At 42.3% G+C, this 5000-nt stretch overlaps 1 protein-coding gene across 3 annotated transcripts in view; it reads left to right on the top strand.

The window, feature by feature from the left end:
* LOC127010159 (octopamine receptor beta-2R-like) overlaps window positions 1-5000 on the top strand; it is a 46925-nt gene that overhangs the window by 22005 nt on the left and 19920 nt on the right. For 2 of the 3 annotated variants that reach the window (XM_050884018.1, XM_050884019.1), the window contains exon 2: window positions 3059-3139. The gene's annotated coding sequence lies outside the window, so the exon portion shown is untranslated. Of the gene's footprint in view, window positions 1-2325; window positions 2469-3058; window positions 3140-5000 lie in introns of those variants that run through there. The other variant, XM_050884017.1, reaches the window with a different exon arrangement.

The following is a 5000-nucleotide window of genomic DNA, read 5'->3' as shown; positions in this document are numbered from 1 at the left end:
ATTATGTATCATCTATTATGTATTATCTGTTATGTATTGTCTATTATGTTTTATCTATTATCTCCCTCTTTCGTCCTATCGTCCCCCGTTTAACTTTTTTTTTCTGCTCTCTCTCTCTCTCTCTCTCTCTCTCTCTCTCTCTCTCTCTCTCTCTCTCTCTCTCTCTCTCTCTCTCTCTCTCTCTCTCTCTCTCTCTCCTTCGTTAATCGCCTCTTTTTCTCCCTTCCTCGTTTTCCTTCTTATTCCTCTTTCGTTTGGTATCTTATTCTCTTTTATTCTTCCTTTCTTCTCCTATTTCCTCTTCCTCCTCCTTCTCTCTCTCTCTCTCTCTCTCTCTCTCTCTCTCTCTCTCTCTCTCTCTCTCTCTCTCTCTCTCTCTCTCTCTCTCTCTCTCTCTCTCTCTCTCTCTCTCTCTCTCTCTCTCTCTCTCTCTCTCTCTCTCTCTCTCTCTCTCTCTCTCTCTCTCTCTGTCTAATCTTCCTCCTCCTCCTTCCCCATTGCGTCCATAAATCATTTTCTTGCGTTTCTTCTCTAATCTTCGTATTTTCTCCCCATTTTTCACTTATTCTTCATTTCCTCTCCTTTATTATGCTTTGTGTTTTAATTCCTTCCTTCGTTATTCATTTTTCTACCTTTCCTCTCGTTCTCTCGTTCCTAGAATTCTTCCCCTTTCGTTCCTTCTCTTCCCGTTCATTCGGCTGTTTCCTTCTTCCTTTCAATTCGTTATTTCGTCTATACATCATCTGTTCTGTATTTATTCCTCCTTTTGGTCGCTTGCGCTGTCTCTAACTCAGTGGTTTCGAAACTTGGGGCCATATAACAGAGTGCAGGGGGCCATACTCTGAGGCTATGTACAGATTTTTTATTTTTTTTTACAGCAGAGGAGACAGTGCAAGAGCGTAAAACAAAAAAACAATAATGAAAAAAAAAGCCCGCTACTTACTGCTCCTGAATAGAGTCGAATGGCCGAAAAGAGATATCAATTTCGGGAGGAGAGGCGGCCTGATAAAACCTTAGGAGTTTAGCGGGTAGGCAGGCGGCTGGTGGAGGGAACTTACAGGCTCAGCTTAAGTTTGTTCAATGTGTCTCTGCCAGGCATGTGAGTAATGCGTCTCCCCCCCCCCCTTTTTTTTTTGGGGGGGGGGGTCTGTTTAATTACCTTATGTTATGTGATTCTGTGTTCTTGACATAAAACAAGACATGGAGATATTTTAGGGTGGTAGATAATTTTAAGTCAACCTAGTTTTAAATCTGCCTAAGCTATGGATTCTGTATGATAAGAGGAGATGGCGCCACTATAAACACTTGCCTGCGCCATGACGGGGTGGGGCCGACTACCATCCAGGCCCCTGAAGAAAGCCTACTGGCTCTATAGGCGTACACGTAAAAAAAATAATAATAACCTGGTCTTGATTCTTGAGTATGAGCAAGGATGTTCAAATTATTCAGCGTCATTCACAGCTGCAACATTACTTACCGTGTGTACCACCCCATATAATCAGTTTGACCCCGCGTGTGAATACTTCAATGTTATATATGAACATAAGCCAACATCAGCACCCCTTTAATGGTAAGGAAGCTTTGCGTAATTACAGGAAATGCTTGTGTTTTTTAATATGGACCTAATGAGTGTGGGAATGCAGACGGTCAATGTAGTCACGGGTTATTGTTAGGGGAGAGGGGTTGGGGAGGGTCGCCCATTTGTTCCTGACTCCTCCTCCGTTTTGATCGCCTGCGCTTTCTCTAACTCACTTGTTTTTGATTCCCTTTCGTCTATGTTAGTTTTTTTCTCTTTTTTCCTTCGCTTTAATCGCCTGCGCTGCCTCTTAACTCACTTGCTCTTGATTCCCTTCCGTCTGTCATTTGTTTTTTATTCTTCCTCCGTTTTGATCGCCTGCGCTTTCTCTAACTCACTTGTTTTTGATTCCCTTTCGTCTATGTTAGTTTTTTTCTCTTTTTTCCTTCGCTTTAATCGCCTGCGCTGCCTCTTTTTTCCTTCGCTTTAATCGCCTGCGCTGCCTCTTAACTCACTTGCTCTTGATTCCCTTCCGTCTGTCATTTGTTTTTTATTCTTCCTCCGTTTTGATCGCCTGCGCTGTCTCTACCTCACTTGTTCTGGATCCCCTTCCGTCTTTACTTCATTTTTTTCTCTTTTTCCCTCCGTTTTCGACGCCCCGGCTTGTTCTTGCTCTCTGCTTGCTCCACTCGCGCTGCCATTGGTCACTGGGCGGCAGGGGAGCGCTGTGATTGGTCGGCTTAGCGCTGCCACCTTAGCGCTGATTGGTCAAGCCGAGGCGGGCACGAGATAAACAAAGCCGCTTCGATATCGACTGTCAGTTGTCTTTTGGCCGCGGGAGAGGGAGGATGTGCGCGCGTGGTGACCTCCTCCTCCTCCTCCTCTCCCTCCTCCTCCTCCCTCAACACCGCCGCTCGCAACACCGCCGTCAACACCTCCATATAGCGCATTGGTATGGTGTTTTAATTAGTGTTTTATTTGTGTTTTATTTTGCGTTTTTTTTTTTAATGTGTGTGTGTTTGTGCGTGCGTGTGTGGGGGGGGGAGGAGGAAGAGGAAGAGGAGGAAAAGTACGAAGAGGAGGAGGAGGAAGAGGAAGAAGAAAAAAAGAACAAGAATCGGAGGGGAAAGGAGAGGAGGAGGAGGAAAAGGAAGAGGAAGAGAAAGAGGGGAGAAAAAGAAAAAAGGAACAAGAAGAGAAGGGGAGAGGAAGAGGAAGAGGAGGAGGAGGAGGAAGAGGAGGAGGAGGAGGAAAAATAATTATGAAAGGAATATTTAAAATCAATTTGTATTTTTATTTCAATTTTTTTCTCGTGTTGGTAATTGATAAGGAGGAAAAAATGTGTGTGTGTGTGTGTGTGTGTGTGTGTGTGTGTGTGTGTGTGTGTGGGTGTTGGTGTCAGACACACACACACACACACACACACACACACACACACACACACACACACACACACACACACACACACACACACACACACATGTGTGTGTGTGTGTGTGTGTGTGTGTGTGTGTGTGTGTGTATTATTATTATTATTTTCAGGACAAGAAGTGAAGGATTTTAACAACAACAACAACAACAACAACAACAAAAAAAAAAGCAAAAAATAACATAGGCCTATAGGTGAGTACAAATATTCTCTCTCTCTCTCTCTCTCTCTCTCTCTCTCTCTCTCTCTCTCTCTCTCTCTCTCTCTCTCTCTCTCTCTCTCTCTCTCTCTCTCTCTCTCTCTCTCTCTTCATGTATTAATTTATCATGTTTTCTGTCTTTTTCTCTTTTATTCTTTATTTCCTTCATTTTCTTTCATTCTTATTCTCTTTATTTCCTTTCTTTCTTTCTCTTTCTCTCTTCTTTCTCTTAATTCTTCCTTTTCTTTCATACTTCCTTCTGTCTCTTTCTCTCTCTCTCTCTCTCTCTCTCTCTCTCTCTCTCTCTCTCTCTCTCTCTCTCTCTCTCTCTCTCTCTCTCTCTCTCTCTCTCTCTCTCTCTCTCTCTCTCTCTCTCTCTCTCTCTCTCTCTCTCTATCTATCTATCTATCTATCTATCTATCTATATAATAATAATAATAATAATAATAATAATAATAATAATGAAAATGATAATACATAAATAAATAAATTCTCCGTGTTTTTTCCTTGAATTTATTATAACACCAAACATTTAAAATACTTCATTGACATTATTTCCAAAGGCTTCAGGCACGTACACACACACACACACACACACACACACACACACACACACACACACACCACACACCTCTGTACGTTTTCTAGTTTTAATTATTAAGTTTTGCAGAGAGAGAATATAATACTTGATATAGAATTTTACGTTCGTGACAGAGAGAGAGAGAGAGAGAGAGAGAGAGAGAGAGATGTCATTCAAAATATTTCTCTCTCTCTCTCTCTCTCTCTCTCTCTCTCTCTCTCTCTCTCTCTCTCTCTCTCTCTCTCTCTCTCTCTCTCTCTCTCTCTCTCTCTCTCTCTCTCTCAACACCTGTCCTAGTGATTGGCAGCACCTGGTTAATTAGATTGTGTGTGTTCGTATGTGCGTGTGTGTGTGTGTGTGTGTGTGTGTGTGTGTGTGTGTGTGTGTGTGTGTGTGTGTGTTTGATAGTTTTTGTGCGTATGTGTGCGTTTTTTTACACACACACGTCTCCATACACACACACACACACACACACACACACACACACGATTTATTACGCCCATACTAATTGTGGTTACGAATGTGTGTGTGTGTGTGTGTGTGTGTGTGTGTGTGTGTGTGTGTGTGTGTGTGTGTGTTTCAATATAAATAACAAAAAAACATAACAAACCAATTTTTTAATATTTTTCATCGCTTCCTTTTCGTCTTCCTCCTCCTCCTCCTCCTCATCCTCCTCCTCTTCCTCCTCTTTCGTTCCCTCTCAGGCCATTTAACAATTAGTGGAGGGAGGCTTTCTCTCTCTCTCTCTCTCTCTCTCTCTCTCTCTCTCTCTCTCTCTCTCTCTCTCTCTCTCTCTCTCTCTCTCTCTCTCTCTCTCTCTCTCTCTCTCTCTCTCTCTCTCTCTCTCTCTCTCTCTCTCTCTCACACACACACACACACACACACACACACACACACACACACACACACACACACACACACACACACACACACACACACACACGCACACACACATAATTGCCGCATTGTTTTCCTAATTAGTGAGTCCTTATTACCTACGGCAGGTGAGAAGGCGTGTGCAAACTGTGCATGCGTGTGTGTGTGTGTGTGTGTGTGTGTGTGTGTGTGTGTGTAATTTTTTTGCTTTTTTGTAACTAATTTCTTTTTTTAATTCTTTTATTATTATTATTATTATTATTATTATTATTATTATTTTCTTTACTGTTCTTGACTTTCTATTACTATTCTTATTATCTATTCTATTCTCTCTCTCTCTCTCTCTCTCTCTCTCTCTCTCTCTCTCTCTCTCTCTCTCTCTCTCTCTCTCTCTCTCTCT

This window comes from Eriocheir sinensis, chromosome 42 (assembly GCF_024679095.1).
Source record: "Eriocheir sinensis breed Jianghai 21 chromosome 42, ASM2467909v1, whole genome shotgun sequence".
Classification (NCBI taxonomy): Eukaryota; Metazoa; Arthropoda; class Malacostraca; order Decapoda; family Varunidae; genus Eriocheir; species Eriocheir sinensis.
The sequence above is the reverse complement of the archived record's forward strand: the minus strand, read 5'-3'. Positions and strand labels throughout refer to the sequence as shown.